Here is a 22,259-nt window from a genome sequence, read left to right on the forward strand (position 1 = left end):
TGTTATACATGCTGAAAATGTACAGACACAACAATTTTTTCTTTTTATAGTTGGAATTAAATCTGTCTTCTCCCTTATACAGCACCATTTACTGATCTAGATATAACAGTTAATGCTAAGTTTATCAAAGGAATCTAGTTCCTCACCTCACTGGTTCAACAGTAAGCCTAAAGGCTTACAGGACTAAAAACTAGGTTTTGAATACATAGATACCTTATTGTGTAGTGTTGTTCTTAATGACAAAAAAACTAAAGAATCTATAAGAAGATATCACTGTTAAAAAATATATCTGCTTAAATTAACCTTCAAGTAAAACTTTACTATAATTTTTTTGTTTTGACTTTTATAAAAGATTCTTTTCTCCTTAAAAATAATGTTTGGTAAAATTAATCTTATTATGAGACATTCTGAAAATTATTTGTCTATGGTTATTGTGTATAATTGGAACTCGGTAATTTAGATTGTATGAAATAATGATTTGACAAAGGAAAGTTTTGTGTGCACATTTGAACATTTTTCATAGTATTAAATAACATCACTCTTTGTGTGCAACACTTCCAAATGATCCTAAGAGAAATAACTCTTTTGCAACTGATCACAGATCAAAGGTCATGTCATTCACAATAAGTGGCTTACATTTCAAAATTTTGTTGAACTACTACTACTACATGAAGTTATTCAATAAGTTTGGGAGAAAATTATGGATTTTAATTCCAATCTGAGTGTTATATATTAATTTCTTAATTTAAAAGTAAATATTAAAACTAAACACCTAAACATAAATTTTGTGTGGTATGTTGAATTGAAGCATTGGCCTAAATTATATGTTTGTGATGTCTAAATACTTGAAATGTTGCCCAGATTATATGTTTGTGATGTCCAAATACTAAGTCTATAGTTTCATACAAATTAGAGCTGAAATATTACCAGTATTGACAAGCTACAATATAAAATAAGAACCTCCTATCTTTTCAATATTCTGATATAACACTTATATTCCAAAACTCACCCAGTTGCCTCACCCACCTTTTTCCAATTTTCAGAAAATATTCATTGAGTTATGTTTTATATTTTTTAAGGCCCAAATAAAGTTTAGTTACTAAGTTTGATAAATTATAGTGGGATTCTGTAGTATTCATACAGTTATTTATGATCTTTGATTATTTCAAATGTATATGTAAAATCTACAAAAAATTTCATCTGACATCCCCATTAACATAAATGAGTACAAAGCTCACAACTTGAAGAGATAATAGTTTGCTATACTTCTTTATTTACTGTTCTATGTTTTAAGAAAAATAACTTTAAAATTTATCTGTAAATAGTAATTATATATACAAATATATAATGTATTATAACTGAAATGTGACTCAGTGCATGATTTGCAGTGCCAAGTTGAGCAATTCTAGTCTAGTATTGACAAAACTAAGAGAACACTCCTTAAAGCTGCATAGAGATGGGAAATACAAGAATACAATGCTTGTTGAATTCAAGGTAAAGAGAGCCAAGTTCGATGAAAAGGCTACTTTGCCTGTTTTCAGCTTTGTACTCATCGACAAACAGATCCTCACAGCATTGTATGAAGTTGCTTACTTGATTGCAAAGCAGGGCAAACCACACCATTTGTGAAGCCAGAAAACCAGCTGCATTGAAGATGGAGAATATCATGGGAAAAGTTGCTGAAAATAAGTTATCCCAAATTCCTTTTTCAAATGTCACCATCAGCAGCAGAATAGATGACATGAGCAATGACATCTTGGCTCAAGTAGTTGCAGATCTGATTTCAAGCCCAGCAAAATTCAGCCTTCAACTCGACGAGACCACTGACGTTTCCAATCTAAGCCAGCTTGTTGTATTTTTGCACTATGTGAAGAACGAGATAAAAGATTTTTTATTTTGTAAGCCTCTTACAACAACAACTATGGCAGCAGACGTGAAGAAACTTGTGGATGACTTCTTCAGAGATAATGTTCTTTCTTGGGATATGGTTTCTGCAGTTTGTTTGGACGGAGCTCGTGTCATGCTGGGATGAAACTGTGGTTTTGGTGCACTGATGCACCACACATCATTGTAATGCACTGTGTTTTGCACAGGCACGCATTGGCAACAAAAACCTTGCCTTCAAAACTGGCAGAAGTATTAAAAATTGTAGTGGAATGTGTGAACTTTGTGCAAAATAGTGCCCTGAAGCACCGTGATCTTCAAAGAGCTGTGTAATGAAATGGGCTCTGAATTGAGGTACTTCTTTACCATTCTAACGCTTGGTAGTTATCCCGGGAAAGGTGCTAAATCGTGTTTTTGTCATTTGTGTGGAATTAGCCCTGTTGTTATGAGAGCACCAACATTGTCATGCAGATTGCTTCGAAAAATCTTAGTTCATTCTCATTTTGGTGTACATGGCCGATATCTTCAGTGCTTGCAATCATTTCAATCATCTGAAGGCTTTTCAAAAAAAGCTACCATTATGGAAACGATGAACAGAGAATGATAACTTCACAAACTTTTCCCTGCTGGATGACTGTGTAAGTAAGATAGAAGATGTGTCTGAAATTGGAGACATTTCTGTATCTGGGTAACTGAAGCAAGCAATTGCCATGCACTTAGATGAGCTTGCAAAGTTTCTAACGATACTTCCACACCAGTCATATTCAGGATGGGTGAAACAGCCGTTCACGTTTAGTGTTGTGACAGCATATGTCAATGATGAACACCTCGACGAAATCATTGAACTTCAGCAGAGCCAGGTTCAACAGCAACTTTTCAGAACAACAACGCTCTCAACGTTTTGGTGTCACCAAATTGTAGTGTACCCTCTTATTGCTAAGAAAGCCCTTGAGATACTCATGCTGTTTGTTACAACGTATCTTTGCGAGCAATCCTTTTCGAGGATGGTAGACATAAAAACGAAGAGAAGGAACAGACTTTGTTGCAAAAATGATATGAGAGTGGCACTTGCCAAGGTGAAGCCGTGGATTTCTGAACTTGTATCTGAAAGGCAACAACAAAAGTCACATTGATTTGCAGTAAATATTCATTGAGTTATGTTTTTGTTTTTGTGTGAAATTCATGTTTTGTTGGTATTGTTCTTTGAACACAGTGATATTGTGTGCAACTTATGCATGGTTCATTTTGTGCACAAATAAAATATCTGCTTATGTTTTGAATTTGAAAAAAATCATATTTTATTTTTCCAATTACAAAGGGTTCAGTGAATGCAAGTATGAAACCTCTGGGGTTCAGTACCTCCAACAAAGTTAAGAACCACTGTTCTAGAATTTACAAAAAAGCATAATTTATATTTCTATTTTTTTGTGGTGGTTATGAGGTCAATCAAATTGACAGACCCCTTGTAGTTTAGTTAAGTTAAGGTAGAGAAATTAACATACAGAATAAAAAGTTTTATTAGAAATAAAGATTTGAAATCTATTTAGAAAGTTTTGGAGATTACACAGATGATATTTGAAGTCTTTGGTAAAAATAATAGTTTTTAATCATAAGATGAAAATGACTTTGCTCTTGAACTGATAACAAACCAAACTTTATATTTTCACAAACAAACCTTTGCTAAAAATACTTCATTAAATTCTGATTTTTTAAATTGCAATCTCTACTAAAAATCTAAATTTTGTGAAAGTACACACACTACATAAAAAGCTATGGTATAACTATTTAATGTTACAAGTGCGTATGTGAAATCGTTAACCTTTTGTACCAAACCCAGGAATAATGTACTAAAGATAGTTGTTAAGCTGTGTTTGTTTTCAATTTTTTTGAGACAGGATCAGCTGTTAAACCAACTCTGAAAAAAGTCTTACTAGTATAGTTAAAAAAACAACTAAAATAATCATAAAATTAACCGTCTTGCGACAGTTTAACATGAGATAATTATATTTCAAGTGCTTGTATTACATTTGGTTTTGGTCAGTGAAAACACACAAACTTGGTCAGATAGAGAGTTTACCAAATAAAATTTTGGTTCTCAAGTGACCACTATAAATCACATAAACTGAAATACCAAAACATACCCAAGTGACCACTATAGATCACACAGAACTGAAATGACAAAACATACCCATTTGACCACTGTAGGTAACAACTGAAATACCAAAACATACCCAAGTAACAACTGTAGATTATTCTGAAGTCAAATTAACTGTCATTTTATAATCTTTCATGTGGTATACTGAGTTCCAAATTGACTTTTAAAATTACCAAAACTTAGGACTTGTTTATCTGTTCTGTCTTCCAACATGTTTAGCTGTGTTGTTTGTGTGTGTACATGTTTTTCATTTGAACTGCAAGCAATCTTCCACACTTTTAGTTGCAGGAACCACTTCTTGTAACTGGTGTCTTGAATTTCTTCTTTTAGAAATTAATCAGCAAGTAAAAAAGTGTTTTGTTTCTAGAATGACATATTACATATAAGGATGATTTATAAGATAACTTGTTAGTGTATTTAGTAATTGTGTTTGGTTAAACAGTTAATAATTGGTGCTTCTTGTTTTCCTCATAGGATATACTGAGATGTCGAAGTTTTAACATCTGAATTTTGAAACCAAGTTCACTGTTGACAAGGTGAACTTCCAGTAAGTACTCCATCTTTGATTACACCTCTCTAGGTTCATTACTACAAGTAGTTTTAACATTTAACAAATCTGTCTTTATTTGCATGCAATATCAAGATGTGTGATAAGAGTATAGTGGTGTTTAAACTACACACTGCTACCAGTGAGGTATTTAACATAACACCAGACCTCAAAGTGTCAGCTTGGCTTGCAACATACATTATTGGTTCATGTGCTATTTATATAGGTCATTGAAGAGATATGGGTCTTATTATATACAACACTTATACTAATGAAGTGTGGTCAATAGATTAGTTTTATATGGTGTTATGTCACAATTTGCTTGATAATAATTTATATATATCTTATTAATCTAAATGCTAAAAGCTAAAACTCTTTGCACATTTTGGTTTAAAGCAAAATTCCTGTAATAGTTGCATAAAAATATAAGTGATTTGCTTGAGGGTTTTTACATTAATAAAATAAATGGTGAAATGAAGATGTTGATAACTAGCATATATTATTAATTTTTGTTCTGCAGCAGTTACATTAATGTGGGTTTCATGCAATTTGTTTTAAAGCATGTTTCATGTGTTACTGATAAAATGTTTTCTATGTTTATAGCATGTTTGATGTTGGTGGACAACGTGATGAACGTAGGAAATGGATCCAGTGTTTCAACGATGTTACGGCTATCATCTTCGTCACGGCCAGTAGTAGCTATAACATGGTGCTACGGGAAGATGCCAGTCAGAACAGACTCAAGGAATCCCTAGAACTCTTTAAGAGTATCTGGAACAACAGGTTTGCAGCCAGTATTCATAAAAAATGTGGTGTTTCTAAGGAGAAATCTGTTTTATGTTTTCCAGACTTTTATAAAATCTAACAGTAAAAGTAGTTTTCATCCATAAGTAAGAGACAGTAACAAAGTACGTTGTGGTGTTTACAGTACACATTTAACTAGTAAATTACATGCTTAAATATCATTGTCAAATAATTCATAACATTCATAGAATTACATTAGAGTAAGTTAATGGCTTTGAGCATCACTCTATAAGATTCAGTAATAGAAGCTTTCATTTTACTTTTTGCTACCAAAATGTTGTAACTATTATAAAATATTCAGACTATATTTTATTAACAAGAATCTGATTCAGCCTTTATAATTGCTGTCCTGTCACATTAAGTCTACAGCACTGTTAAAAACTGGCAAAACTGTAGTAATCTTAGGTTTTTGTATTGTGAAGGTGGATGTGTGAAACTTGGGAGAAGTGAGTTAAGGTTTAAATTGTTTATTATAGGGATGTAGTTGTGTGTAGCTTGAAGAAAGTGAGTTAAGGTTTAGATTGTTTATTATAGGGATGTAGTTGTGTCTAGCTTGAAGAAAGTGAGTTAAGGTTTAGATTGTTTATTATAGGGATGTAGTTGTGTGTAGCTTGAAGAAAGTGAGTTCAGGTTTAGATTGTTTATTATAGGGATGTAGTTGTGTGTAACTTGAAGAAAGTGAGTTAAGGTTTAGATTGTTTATTATAGGGATGTAGTTGTGTGTAGCTTGAAGAAAGTGAGTTAAGGTTTAGATTGTTTATTATAGGGATGTAGTTGTGTGTAGCCTGGAAGAAAGTGAGTTAAGGTTTAGATTGTTTATTATAGGGATGTAGTTGTGTGTAGCTTGAAGAAAGTGAGTTCAGGTTTAGATTGTTTATTATAGGGATGTAGTTGTGTGTAGCTTGAAGAAAGTGAGTTGAGGTTTAGATTGTTTATTATAGGGATGTAGTTGTGTGTAGCTTGAAGAAAGTGAGTTGAGGTTTAGATTGTTTATTATAGGGATGTAGTTGTGTGTAGCTTGAAGAAAGTGAGTTAAGGTTTAGATTGTTTATTATAGGGATGTAGTTGTGTGTAGCTTGAAGAAAGTGAGTTGAGGTTTAGATTGTTTATTATAGGGATGTAGTTGTGTGTAGCTTGAAGAAAGTGAGTTGAGGTTTAGACGTTTTTTGGATTAAGTCCTTCTTGAATGTAACTCAAACTGAAGCCCACTCTGAAGTAATTAAACAGTATTCTTATCATGGTATATAAATAAATTTGGCTTAAGAAAATAGATAATAATCCAGATTTTAATAGTATTTAAGTTATTAATTTTATAATGAAATATTTCTCCTAAAAATCAATCTTCCCTAGTGTGAGAATTGTGACATTTGATATGTAGGTATTCTTTCTTTGAAGAAGTATGAAATTATTGTGAATTACGTGTTATAAAACTGTTATCACTCAGACAAAGCATAATATTTAAGTCTTCACTGTTATTTGTTCACAGAGCTATAAAATATTAAATCGGGTCCCTCTTGTCATGTCTACATGTTATATCATCTCTTATAAATACCAGTAGTTTTTCTGATGTTCAAAACTGTATTATTTATAACCAATATAAAGTCAAAATTTTAAGATATCAAGTAACATGTTGAACTATGTTGTACTTTGTACAGAGAAGTATGTATTCGTTGTTTAATTCAAAGTATTTTCCCATGGGAAACACATCCACAAGTTTAGCTTAGTTTTCAAAGACTTTTGTTACATAGTTAGAAAGCCAGCAAATATTATGATAGTTACAGCACATTGTCTTGTCTTTACATGTTATTATTTCATGTTATTTAGTGCATTATTTATTCAAATAAAAATTTTATATTCAGCAATGATATTTAAAACAAGAAGTAGGGTTAAGTAGAGTTAGCAGTTTACAGAAAAAAAAAGGATAGGTAAGTATTTTCTTGTTTTTCATGTGTATTCTTAATTTCTTATTATAAAAGTAACTGAAATGTAAAAATTAACTTTTGAGGTTACATTAGGTAAAATAAGTAACAACCCTTTCATGAGGTATACCCACAAGTGGTTATACCTAGGTTATAGAATTAGCTCCATGTTTACCAATTTATTTACAAATTCAATGGTGGGAATATTAACGTAAACAAGCATCAAAGGGAATAAAGTCATAAAGCATAAGTTGATGTATACGTTTGTGAGTTGTATGTTACAATTTGTAATCATTCTGGAATTAAAAGAAGGATAATTCAATTTTTTTGTGTGTGGTTATGAGGTCCATGAGTACTACCAACCTCGTGTATATATACGAGGTCTGTTCAAAAAATACGCGGACAGACGTCATAAAACAAAATGTACTGTATTTAGAAGTTACAGGTCTGGGACCCCTTCAAAGTACTCTCCTCCCCAACGCACACACTTATGCCAACGGTGTTTCCACTTGTTGAAACAGTCCTGGCATGCTTCTTTTGTAATATCCTCCAGCTCCTTCGTCGCATTTGCCTTAATCTCGGGAATCGTCTCAAATCTTCTTCCTTTCAAGGGTCTTTTAAATTTGGGGAACAAGAAAACATCGCAAGGAGTAAGGTCAGGTGAGTAGAGGGGGGGGAGAACAGTGATCGAGTGTTTGGCCAAAACGACGAAGTTCTGAAGGCTGAATTTCGCAGCAACACGATGCATCTTCAATTTTTTGGTCAAAATCTCATAACAAGATCCAACTGATATCCCACACTCTTCAGCAAGCTCCGTGACAGTCAGACGTCGATTTGCCCGCACCAGGGTGTTGATTTTGTCGACATGTGGGTTGTCAATTGACGTGGAAGGACGTCCAGGACACTCATCATCTTCAATGGACTGTCGACCATCCTTAAAACGTTCATGTCACTTGAAACATGCCGTACGATTCATAGCAACATCACCGTAAGCCGTGTTAAGCATAGCAAATGTTTCAGTCGCAGATTTTCCAAGTTTAACACAAAATTTCACAACAAGTCGTTGCTCCTTCAGGTCATTCATTCTGAAATCCGCCAAACGAAAAAATCGCACTTCACTTAAAACCGCGTAGCTAATACACAAATGAAGATATCTGCAATCGGGAAATGACGTTGTAATCAGCTGATCTGTGCAAACCTAGCGACACCAAGAGGATTCTCCTGGAACCAACTGGAGCCACGCAATTCAAACAGTCCGCGTATTTTTTGAACAGCCCTCTTATATATATATAGAGAGAGAGAGAGAGAGTTAGAGTGGAGAAAATTATGTTTATAATTATTTTGGAGGTTTTTCAAAATTATACAAATGAAATTTGAATAAGTGAATAGCAATATTTCCAACCTTAACATGAAAATTCCTTTGCAATCAGACCAGTAATCAAAATTTCTTAATATATTCACAGAAAAGTATTCATTAAAAATATTTGGTTAAAATGTTAATTCTTTGTGTACAGAAGCCTTGTAATGTTTACTGAAGATTGTGCAGGTATGAGTGCTGTATTAAAATTATTGCATGGAAAATGTAACAAGTAATGAAAATGGTTATGAACTTGGTCGATTTGACCAAGTTCGGTGTGGAAGGAGTTACATGGGGAGTACCTTTTCTTTGACAGATGGTTACGAACAATATCAGTGATACTCTTTCTCAACAAACAAGATTTATTAGCAGAAAAGATTAAGGCAGGAAAGTCAAAACTTGAAGACTACTTTCTGGAATTTGTGCAATATCAGACTCCTCTTGATGGTAAGTGTCTCATCCACTGAGACAACAATTAGTGTATTTTCTATTTCTGATGCTTTTATTTTGATTTAAGGTTAATGAAAATTATCTAAATTTGTTGATATGTTAAACCAAAGTGTGACTTCATGTTATATGGGTTTCTTGAATGCTTCCAATAGCTGGCATTATTGATGAAGGGTTTGTTTACTGATGGGCACTTACTGACACTTTTGCAGATATTTACAGTATGATTTTATTTGCAGCTAGAGATAAAGAAACTGAATGTAATGGATAAACTAATTTTTGTGCTTAATAGTGCAAGGTCATGTAGTTTTTATAACCAATAGAAAGCCAAAACAGAGGTAACAACATGAAATTTTGAGCAGTTAATTTCTGGAAGTCAAATGATCAATATGCGTTTCTTTTTTTCAAGTATTTACCTGTTAGCATAGGTTACAGTACTTACAAAACATAGTATTTCTTGGTCCAAAATACCTTTTGTAAAGTATATAATTGATTGAATATTTTTGAATGTAAATCTTTTTGTAAAGATGTGACTTAAACAAATTAAATGTAACTGTGATGATCCATCTCTTCTTATAGAATTCTTGCCAAACTTTTACTAATTTAATTCAATGCAGATAGGAGTTTATTTGCTATATGTTCGTTAGTGAAGGTGTTATTTTAGGTGAACGTGATCATTTCCAAAGTTGCCGTCTTTAATGGGCTAATTTTCTTGATTGTTACCTAATACAACATTTAACCTTTACTGTATCCTATATACATCTTTATGATAAGATTATTACAAGTTAACGACACTGTATCCTATATCCCAATGACCTTTACTGTATCCTATATACATTTTTATGATAAGATTATTACAAGTTAATGACACTGTATTCTATATCCTAACGACCTTTACTGTATCCTATATACATCTTTATGATAAGATTATTACAAGTGAATGACACTGATTTAGTTGGGCTATTAAAGGACTTCATACACGTGTGTTAACTTTATTAGTATTACCACAGAGCTCATTGTTTGTTTCACTTTTTTTGTTGAACTGTTTCGAATGTTGGAATTTTTTAATTTTAGCTGTTGTAGAACCTGGAGAGGATAGCGAAGTAGTTCGTGACAAATATTTCATTAGAGATGAATTTCTGGTAAGTATTTCAGATATCTGAAATAAAATTATCTTAAATTTAACAATCAGGTTACCTTAAGTTTAAATATAAAAAGAATTCTATAGATTTCTTATGTTACCTAAACTGTTGTAGTCCAAGTAGATGTGAATATGAAGCAGTCAGAATAAAAGAACGTTAATGTGTTATGTTAAACATAAAGATAAAATATGTTGGAGTTAAAAACAAATTTTAGTAACCTTTAACTGGAAGTAAGCCACTCAAGAACTGTTTACTTCCTTTCCAGCGGATCAGCACAGCCAGTGGTGATGGAAAGCATTACTGCTACCCACATTTCACCTGTGCTGTAGACACAGAGAACATCAGACGTGTCTTTAACGACTGTAGGGACATCATTCAGAGGATGCATCTTCGCCAGTATGAGCTTTTGTGATGGTTACTAGCTATCTGTAGTACAGGGGCAAGTATGGATGCTGCTGGACTCTCATCATGTGACATCACCCACTGGCTCAATCTCCCAGTTTTGATACCAGTATGTTACCTGTATTTTTCTGGTTGTATCAGGCCTGGGGGCATTAACCTCAAGTCCTGTCCCAGCCCCCATTTTTCTCCCTCCGTCTCTTTGTTTCCTTGTTTTGGCAGCATCCAAACTTTAGGCTCGCATGACCTTGGGGCTTAGGTCACATTACTTTGAATGACAAAAAAATGGACTCAGAACGCACAGAAGGATTGTGAAGCCTGTACTTCTAGCTCTGGTAACCAGGTCATTATACCTGCTAGACCCGCACAGTCGTGAGAGAGCAGCTTGGTTGTTATTGGCTGCCCTAAGAAAGACAGTTCACTCCACAAAGGGTGTGGTTTGCTGATGCCAGGTGGGTCGGCAGCTAGTTGTTGTCAGATATGTGTAACATCTTGTCCTCTTGTATTTTCTTGTTGTTTTATAACATTAAGTTAATGACTCTAGTCTTATTCAAGAAAACCAGAGAGCAAAATCTGGGAACTGTGTAGTAAACTCTTTTTCTGGAGTATCCAAGGAAAGCACCATTTAGGGAGTGATGAATTAGCTTTCTGTTCTCTTGGAGTACTTCTCGTGCTGTAAATTTTCTGATCCTGTACGCACTAGACTCTTTGTCCCTGTGTTTGTGATCTTTGTTTAAAGTTTTAGGTAGCACATCAGCATCTGATCTAATCAGTAGAAATACATATAACATGTTTTATTTTTGTTTTCTTTTTTTTGAATAATCTGTTAGTAAGACTTAAAACAATTACTGGAATTGTAAAGAGAATCTGAAGAAAAGATTTAGACTGTACCAAATACAGTTGTGTCATTTAGTCTTAAAATTCCTTCAGTATGTATGTGTATACTTCATTGTTAACCTGAGATTATAGTACTTACGTAAAGTCAGTGTATGTATAGTGAACAGATTGGAACTAACATTTGAAGACTACCAAGTAATGACAAGGGTGTTGTTTCATTGGATAGCTAGGTAGCTTAGGTACTGTACGGATTACTGTCTGTATCACTCATAGTCAAAAACGATTTCAGGTTCATAATGAGCTCTTGGCCAGGTAACCGTATGGTTTGAAGAAGCAATACGTAATGAGAACTCCTAAAACTGAACTGCTTAAATTAACTTCATTATTAAAAATAATTTAAACTAAAACACATTAAGAATGAGATACTATAGTGTTAAACATATATAAAACAAATAATGAAGGAAACAAAGAGGTGTTGAGGTTTTTAATATTATATTGAGAAAGAAATGATAATTTTAAACATAAGTTAATCTTACCTTTTGTTAATTCCATGGTATAAACATACCATTAGAATGGCATAAATTAACATCATGGGATGAAATATAATTTAGGAGTTAGGAATGAGATATGATAACTGCAGATGACAACATAATGAGGGAATGGTTGGTGCTGTGGATCAGTTTGTTAATTTTCACTTGTCCCCTAGTAATTGTGGTTGGACATACCGAAGTGGGCCGGACATAGTTATCTAGGATAATTGGTTGTTGTGTTTCTGTAAGCATCATTAGCTACTACCAGTGTGAAAGAAATTTGGTAGTACACATTGTACCCTGAAGTCAGTTCTGCTAATACTGAGTTCTGTTGTTCAAGTGGTACTACAAAAACAGGTTGGGGTAGAATGTGGTTTCCTGTGTTTAGTAGACTTGTTAGAACATAACCTTTGTTAACAATACAGATTTCTGTGTAATATCATTATAACATTTGTTGCCAGTATCTATTAAATTTGTATGTTAAAATTTTTCTCTTTCATCTTAAAATATTTTGGTTACAGATGTTACAGGCCTGTATCTCTGATCTGTATTCAGTACTTATGACTGCATCACTAGTAACTGTGTTTAGTGAAACATTATGACTTCTGTTAATACTTTATTCATAATTGCATTATAATTTTCATAAAGAACAAAACAAATGTCAAATATTAAACTTCTCACATTTCTGAAACTTAATAATATATATGTATATATACCTTAGATAAAACTGTACTAATGTAACATAATATGTTTATTATTCATACATTTTGTGCTACCTTTCTCATGAGTACCGAGACTCCCAGTGGGTCAGTGGTAATTTTATGGACTTACAATGCTAAATTTTGGATTTGATTTCCCATGGTGGACAGAGAACATATAGTCTGTTGCACAGCTTTGTACTAAAAAAAGTTCTTGCATGTACCAAAACCATTATAATCCAAATCTCTTTTATTGAAGAGCAGGTAACTAAGGTAGTGGTTATGATTATATTAAAGCTTACATAAGGTCAGCAATTATATAAAGTTTTCAGTTACTGTGAAAATTGGAGACCACAACGGCAGTAGTTAAGTATACAGTTGTTTGTTTGAAAGAACAAAATCTTGTCATATATTTTTATAAGTTTATATGATACACACTTAGTTAAACAATAGTTTAACAATTCTTTGTTATTGTTGTTTATTTCCAATGGGAAAACAGTGATATTACAAAATTGTATATTTATCTCTTTCTTATGTAGAAGGTGTGTTTACAATATCTGTCAGTGAAAACTTTTGTTAGATCTGTTTGTGCTTTACAGTTTTTGTGAGTGTATGATTATTATACTGTCTGAAAAATTGTCAGAAAACAGTGACAGTCCAGTTACTGTACCTTCTATAAACTACTAGAACACACTGATCTGATTACTGTACCTTCTGTAAACTAACATAACATATTGATGATCTGGTTACTGTACCTTCTGTAAACTACTAGAACACCAATGATCTGGTTAGTGTACCTTCTGTAAACTACCATAACACACTGGTGATCTGGTTACTGTACCTTCTGTAAACTACCATAACACACTGGTGATCTGGTTACTGTACCTTCTGTAAACTACCATAACACACTGGTGATCTGGTTACTGTACCTTCTGTAAACTACTAGAACACCGATGATCTGGTTAGTGTACATTCTGTAAACTACCATAACACACTGGTGATCTGGTTAGTGTACATTCTGTAAACTACTAGAACACTGATCTAGTTAGTGTACGTTCTGTAAACTACTAGAACACTGATGATCTGGTTAGCGTACATTCTGTAAACTACAAGAACACTGATGATCTAGTTAGCGTACATTCTGTAAACTACTAGAACACTGATGATCTGGTTAGTGTACATTCTGTAAACTACTAGAACACTGATGATCTGGTTAGTGTACATTCTGTAAACTACTAGAACACTGAGGATCTGGTTAGTGTACATTCTGTAAACTACTAGAACACTGATGATCTAGTCAGTGTACATTCTGTAAACTACTAGAATACTGATTATCTGGTTAGTGTACAATCTATGAACTACAAGAATGCTGATTATCTGGATAGTGTATATGCTATAAACTACAATAACACTGAAGTTTTCTACAGGCTGTTCAATAGCTGCTGGTTTGATTGACTATACTGAATTGCTCGTATGCTATTGGTATATTGTACTATTTATTCTGAAATTACCATTGAAAAGAACAAACACTAAATCTTGAAACCACATTTTATCCCACAGTTAATTTGATGACTGGGGGAAATCTCTGTTTTTCATCCCATAAAATTAATGATATTCAAATTCTTTTCTACTTAAACTTCAGGTTGGATATTTGATAGCTTTGTCTTTAGTACTAAAAATGTTAACTACATTATGTTTTGTATAATTTTCTTCGTAATTTTTCAACATCAGTATCAAACAGAAGATTTAAATTTAGAGCACAGATAGAGTGTAGACATGAATTTGATCTGAATAAACACTGTGTAGATTGTTTTGTACTGTAAACATTTTTCACCGTAACTTGTCAAAGTTTTATTATGTTGTTGTAGCAGTTTGTTTAGTTTTATGTAGATATGAAAAGATCGACAGTTATGGTTTAAGCACATTTTTAGTGGCTTTCCTTTTAGTAAACAGTTATATAACTTTAAGCTATTTTGTATGTCCAGTTCTAAATAGATCTGAATGTATTCTTATATCATTATTATTTGTGTATACACTTGTTTTACAAGTGATTCAATACTTTTTTACTTTTCTTGCTTAGAGTATTTGAGAATTAAACTTTTAGTGTTAGATGTGTTTAGCAAACAGTTAGTTACACGTGTTACCTGCCATTAAGGTGTCATTCATGCACTACTTTCTTTTATGTACAAATCAAAACAAACAAATCGTGGATTTTGAAACTGCTTTTTTTTTCTTTTTTTTTTAAATTGATGCGTTATGAAGTACATTCATTGTTGGCTTAAAAGGATGATTGGGAAACCTTTGGTGGCAGCATTATCTCTGCAGTCAGTTCTTAAAACCTATGGTGAATTTGTTAACATTATACAGTGGCAATTCTATTTTGCAGTAGTCACAAACTAATGCTTGAAGTAATAATGAGCGACAATAGAAATAGATCTGTATTAAGATAAAGCAGACATTTCTGTTTTGTCTATATATTTACATGTGTCTGCAGATAGAGAGAGGAAAACAAAGCTTATCATAACATATTGGTTAAAACTCTTTAAGTTGTTTTAGAGACAAGAACATATACTGAACACTGAAGTTTCTTTGTAGGCCAAAAGTAGAAATGTTGAGTTTTGCTTTATCTGTTACATTCTAATGCTTGGAGGAAGGTAATTGATAAGAACTATTAATTTTAGGAGGCTAGATGTTTTTCTTTGAAAAGCAAAATTTTACTGTATTGTTCTTTTTTATGGGAACTTTGGTAATTACAAAGGATCTCTTTGAGATTGGGCCTTTTTATTATCATACCTAATTACCCATATATTTTTAGGAAGAGAAGACATTTAAATCGATAAAGTGCCAGCTTTGTCTGATGAATTTGTGTTGTTTGATGCAAGAAAACCAAAATTGTTGATGTGCTGAGTGGTTATTTAACTTTTCATATTGTAGAAGCCAAAGTTGTGTATACAGCCATACATCTTAAGTAGTACAAAGATGTTTATTAAATGTAATGACTAGTGTGTAGTCCAACCACATTTTCAACTACCGAGTAGATTACATTTGATCAGTTCTTATTTAGAGTTGGTATTAAAAAGTGTGGAATTATTTTCCCTGTTTAAAACAAAAGATAGGTATTTATAGAAAGAAATCATGTAAGATTCCTACAGAAAAAGTTAAAAAAAAAACCTTTTAGGTGGGAGTTCCTCTGACAAATCTATATATGCAGCAGCTTGTTTTGTAGTGGCATGGTTGAAAGCCTGGTGGTGTATCAAGCCGATATGTACTGTAGGTCTGGAAAGATGAGTTTTTGTTCTTTCAATGTTATGATTATACTTGTTTTGATATTTCACTTCTCCACCTGGTGACAATGTTGTAGAAGCTTGGTCTGACACACTGTGGAAAGTGTACAGTGTACATACGTACCCATGTGCTTATCAAATACATAAGGAATGTCCCACTTGTGTGTTGTGTGTTTTGTTCCAAGTTTCATGCACTACTTACATTTTGTTCATTATAGTCCCAAGTATGAACAGTTAGTATAAACCTTAAAAAACAAAGTAACAGTAATCTTAAACCTAAAGAAAAACCTGGGAACCTAACCGAAGTTATTCGAACCTTTTGAATCCACCACTGTGGCTGATATGGTTCCATTAAAATGATTGTTTTCATCTTTTAGGGTATACTTGTTTCAGATGTACTTTGTTGAAGCTCATTAAATCATTGCAATGAATATTTACCATATATAAACTTTAATGTTTAAAATTATTATATCAATTACACATTTTTATAAGCATACAAATAGCCTTTCCAGTTTTTATTTATTATACCAGTCAGAGAAACAATTATTTACAAAAAACAAACAAAAAAAAGCCTCATTTACCTGAGACAAGAACCTGTTTCCAATGTACAATCTTGCATAGAACTATCAAGGTTCTAGTTTGTAATCATCGATAAAGAATTAGAATACTAACAACAAATATTTTCAGAACTTATCTGGTGATATAGATAATTTCTTAGTTGTCCAGGTAATTTAGTATTATGTTGTAAACTTCTCTATCCAAACAGAAACAAGAAGTAATCGAAATTAATTAAAGAGTGGATAATTCACGACGTTCGGAGTTAATGTAGGTTCAGGAAGTCAATTTAAGACAAAAAACCACAACCCAAATACTTCTGAAAGGTGGACGATTCTTCATTGGGGCTTCCCAGTCTAATCCTGTTGATAAAAGATCCATCATTTGAGAGCACTTAGGTTATAGGATTTTTATATTTTTTTTTGTCAAAAGTGGATAACGCATTAATAAATAAATTAGGAAATTTCCAGTTAACTTCGTACGTAGGAAGTCCCATTAAACTTGTTTTAACATTTTCCCTTGTTAAATGTAAATTGCTTAGGTTACGTGTGGTAATATTTCAGGTTTTGGTAGATTTTTTAAAGTGTTTTCATTCACTTCTAAGCAGAAAACTAAGGAACTAATACTAATTGTGACGTAAAAAAACAGTTCATAATTATTAAGTTTCGTAATTTTACTTTTGAAAGCCAAGCAAATATGTTGAAGTAATTAATTAGTAACCACTGGTGTTAAGTTCAGGTATCTACAAAGTGAATACGAGTAATATAAAAATATGAGCCATGTGATGATGTCTGAATCACGCCAGACTCTTGGAAAACACAGATTTTGGAACTGTTTTCAAAGTTCGCACAAAGCTACTTGAGGGCTAACTATACTAGCCGTCCCTAATTTAGCAGTGCAAGACTAGAAGGAAGGCAGCTAGTCATCACCGCCAACTCTTGGGCTACTCCTTTACTAACAAATAGTGGGATTGATCGTACATTATAACGCCCTCACGGCTGAAAGGGCGAGCATGTTTGGTGCGACCGGGATTTGAACTCTCGACTTTCAAATTACGAGTTGAACGCCTTAACCCACCTGACCAGGCCGGGCAATTTTATAGAAATGCTTTTTATATATCATTAATGGAAAAGTAATATTAACGAACACCAGAATTTAGTTTTGTTTCGAATTTTAAAAAATACTCAACCATCTCATTAGTTTTATAACTATTTACCATTACGTATTAAGAAAAAATTTTGTCTGCAAGTATTTAGCAGCATTTTGGAAAATTACCAATACTGGCGAAATTATAAAACAGTAGCTAACAAAATTATTCTTTTTTTTAACTTTCTTTTGTAATTAAAGCAGTTCCAAGACATTTATTCCTTCTGATTGTGTCTGTGAAGTGTCATATTGATCCACAGGTAACTTTGTAACACCTAATAGGTTATGAAAAGGAAACAGTTTCAAAAATATGGATTTAAAATCCATTTCAATTGCTTTTCCTTAACGCTGTACGCTCATCATCTTCAATAATACAAATTTTTTGCCAGAGGTATGTTTGCAAGTGTAGTACTAGATACTCGTACATGAATACATAATTTACGATTTACTAATTAAAACTGACTAGAAGACCCTTAATTTTGACAACCCGTTACCTGAAAAAGCAATGAATCTAAAAAGATGTTATATCAAGTAGATGCTAGCCTACTTAAGAGTTTGAAAGAGACCCGAACCACTTCTATCTGTTGAGGACCCTGATTATAATAATGATACATGAAAACAAAATTTTCGTTAGCCCAAAAGAAAAATGGAGCTAATTTATATATGTAATTTACAGCACTAACATGAGTGTTTGGCAGATAAAACAAGTCTCGAAACTTAAAATATACAGGGTGACCCGTAAGTCCCTACCCATCCATATATCTTGTGTTTCTGTGTGCTGTCCCTCATTCTCGCTGCATTATGTTATGCGACATCATGTTCTGTGAGACATTTTCCTCAACATAGCAGGGTTATTGTTCCAAAAGCCGCGGTAACAGCTGCCTTCTACTCATCATTAGTATTATAACGTTGTTTAGACACGATGTGGATGGGTAGAAACTTACGGGCCACCCCCTATAAAAAAAAAAGTCTAAATTTAAGGCATAGACCAACTGTCCCTCTTCCACTCTAAAACAAAGTGCACCCAAACACAAAAAATAATTTTATCTATGGGTAATTAAATTTTAATGTGGCCTCAGGTGCCGAGACATTCATCAACTAGTTAAATGAATCTTCAAGAACCCAGGTTCCGAAAATGCACTACAAAGGATAATTGCAAATGCAGAAAGCAAAGAAACACACCAGTGAGCAAATAAAATAAGTTTTTTTTTTTATTGAAATACTATTTTGTTTTTCTACTGAGTTAAAGAGTAATTGTTTTTAAACCACCTGTAGAGTGCGATAACTATGGAGTATTTCGTTTTGAAATGGCCTAAATATAAAACTATCAGTTGAAGATTTTTTCATTATATAATCTTTGGTAGGACATGTGACAAGCACATCTGACGCGTAGACTGGAATTGTAAGTTTTATATAGTTTTGTAACTTTTCATTAACACCAAACCTCTTATTAGCTCCAATTGATTGGTCCCACACAGTGGCTCAGCGGGATGTCTGCGTACTTACAACGTTAAAATCCGGGTTTCGATATCCGTGGTGGGCAGAGCACAGATACCTCGTTGTGTAGCTTTGTGCGTAATTCAACACAACAAAAACAACAACAACCATTTGATTAGAATTGCATATTTACCAAATAAGTTTTCAAAAGGCATAACTTCTTTGATCATTGTAAACAGTTATTTAATACGCCATCCTGATACAGTATATAAAACTCATTAATTTTTATAATTTAACCATATCTTTGTAAACACATTTGATGTTTAAAATTAACTGTTAAAACTATAACTTTTAAGGTATGCGTTAGAAATATAAACTATCATGAATTAAAGTCAATGCCACAAGATCAATGAATCCCGTGCGAATAGACAAGTTTAGAACTTTCCCACTTTTCTTATCTTCGTATTTTCGGGCACTATTGATGCTTGTTGAGTCTATTTCCAATTCCTACCGTTAAGCAACAATCCAAGGTAAAAATGATCCAAAAATGGTTACTCCTGAGAGAATGAACTGTTAGTATTGGTAGAGAAAAGTACGAAATAATGGAACCTGAAGCCTAGATTGGGCAGGGAGGTCATAGGCTCCAAGAAGTTTATTCATGATGACAAGAAGGTGGCGACTGGAAATTTGAAGAAGACTGATAAAATGCAGAATAAGAATGACAATCAGAAAAAAAAAAGAGGGAGTTGTATAATTTCTGATAATACATGACAAGTTCGACATAAAGGATAAACATGTAATCCAGTTTTGAAGAGATTGAAGTTCAAAATGCAAAGTTCAAGGTAAAGATCAGTACATGTAATGTCAAGAAGGGTTTGTTTTACCACAAGAGGTTTTTGTTCGTATGTAGGTTGAATATTGTGAACATTTTAGGGGTACTAAAGGTCAAGGAGTGTGTGGATAGAAAACACGTGTAGAAGGAGGTTATGATGAAAAATATTTTACACTGATATGGCTTAAATGTCAGTGAGAGAGTTTTATCACGCCTTCATAGCCAATATGTCCATACGTTCATTCCCAAAAATTCCAAGATTTCCTGGACAGATGAAGCGAAGCAAGCTGAAAAACCATGATGACACAAGTAAGAAAATGAAGACCACATTCCCGAGTTAAGAGTGAATGAGAGAAACAGCAATATAAACAAAGGCTTGAAAAAAGTTCAATGAGCCATGCAGAATGAAAACCAAAGAGCTAAGAGCTGCTCTCGAAGGGACTCTGCTTTAGAGTAGGAAAAAAAAAAAAGTCAAGAATGATGCAACACGAACAGCAGCATTGTTAGGAAGATGAAAGTGTTTGATGATTTCAAGTGTATGAATGTAACAGGCACAAGCAGTCCTTCCAGAAGTGAAGTCAAAAGAGCCATCAATACATATAGTTAAAGTTCACTGGAATATTTGTAAGAATTGGAAGTAAGAAGAAGCAAGATTGTATCCTTATGGAAGAAAAGTGAGGGTAAATCCAGTTAATATATAATTAACAGCCAGGAGGTTAGGCGTGTTTTACAGTAGTAGGTACAACACTTCTAGTGAAATCTTCTAAATTAATGGAGCTCTGAACATTGACACGTACACACACGAGTGCCAGATCTGTGTGTGTATGAACACTCTAAAATTTACTGATAAAATAGCTGCTGAGCAAATTATTTTGTGATCAACAACCCCAGAGAATGCACGCATAAAGTTCAGATACTGATGACAGTTGTTGACATGGCCACCAATGTGAACACCACGTGTGTGATGGGCATCTGGCATCGTCCGTAAATAACAAAATTAGAAGACTATTTCAATGGCAAGATATATGTAAGAATGAAACGTGATAAGTAAAAGTCAGTTTGGCGATTGGAGAATAGAATACATCTACATATAATTGGATTAATTTTTTTTTCTTAATTTGTGTATCAAACTAATTAATGTTCATAAATAATATCTACAAAAGTACTGATCGATAATCACAGTTCTTTTTTTTTTTTATCTTGAGTGTTTTGGCCACTTCTAGCCGTCCCTAATTTAGCAGTGTAAGACTAGAGGGAAGGCAGCTAATCACCACCACCCACCGCCAGCTCTTGGGCTACTTTTTTACCAACGAATAGTGGGATTGATCGTAACATTATAACGCCCCCAAGGCTGATAGGTTGAGCATGTTTGGTATGATGGAAATTCGAACCCGAGACCCTCGGGTTACGAGTCGAGCACCCTGACCATCTGGTCTTGCTGGGCCTCTATCATGCTTTAATATTATTTTCCACGTTTTCGTTGGTGTTTAGTATCAGTGCTGTTTAATTAAATTTATTTGTACTTTGATTTGTTTGTTTGTTTGTTTTGGAATTTCGCACAAAGCTACTCGAGGGTTTTCTGTGCTAGCCGTCCCTAATTTAGCAGTGTAAGACTAGAGGGAAGGCAGCTAGTCATCACCACCCACCGCCAACTCTTGGGCTACTCTTTTACCAACGAATAGTGGGATTGACCGTCACATTATACGCCCCCACGGCTGGGAGGGCGAGCATGTTTAGCGTGACGCGGGCGCAAACCCGCGATCCTCGAAATACGAGTCGCACGCCTTACGCGCTTGGCCATGCCAGGCCCCATTGTATTTTGAATGTTGGAAGTGATCGTGTGTCACTATTATAGACGAAACGTTACACTGAAATAAATATTTTGTCTCACATTAAGCTGTTTCAAAACTTTAAATACGTTTAATTTTTAAGTAAAACCAAATCTAGAATGGGGTCATCGTCATATTTAATTTTTTTTATAAACACCTCCTTCTGCTTCTATTTAAAAATACAAAATATTTCCCTATTCAGTAACACTGTGAAACTTACCATTTTGAATTTTGTGGTATTAAGATACAACCTTAAAAAACAATAAATATTATTTATTATTAGTGCTAGTTTAGATTGAAGTTGGTCCTCACGTGGCTCAGCAATAAGTCTCGAGGGTTATAAGGCTACAGTTTGGGTTTTAATATCTTTTGTGTATCTTTTCGGTTCACAACAAACATTTGCGTTTTTGCATAAATATTGATATCCACAGTAATTTCGTCGACGATAGTGCCATCT

The 22,259-nt window shown here is 33.5% G+C and overlaps 1 pseudogene across 1 annotated transcript in view; it reads left to right on the top strand.

Annotated features, from left to right (window-relative positions):
• The window catches only part of LOC143238740 (guanine nucleotide-binding protein G(s) subunit alpha-like), a 35,975-nt pseudogene extending 19,814 nt beyond the window's left edge, over positions 1-16,161 (top strand). The window contains exons 7-11 of the transcript XR_013020737.1: positions 4,514-4,586; positions 5,190-5,369; positions 8,983-9,113; positions 10,188-10,255; positions 10,521-16,161. The product of XR_013020737.1 is annotated as a guanine nucleotide-binding protein G(s) subunit alpha-like (transcript). The remainder of the gene's footprint in view (positions 1-4,513; positions 4,587-5,189; positions 5,370-8,982; positions 9,114-10,187; positions 10,256-10,520) is intronic.
• Positions 16,162-22,259: the final 6,098 nt, after the last annotated feature.

This window comes from Tachypleus tridentatus, chromosome 13 (genome assembly GCF_004210375.1).
Source record: "Tachypleus tridentatus isolate NWPU-2018 chromosome 13, ASM421037v1, whole genome shotgun sequence".
In the NCBI taxonomy this organism is placed as follows: Eukaryota; Metazoa; Arthropoda; class Merostomata; order Xiphosura; family Limulidae; genus Tachypleus; species Tachypleus tridentatus.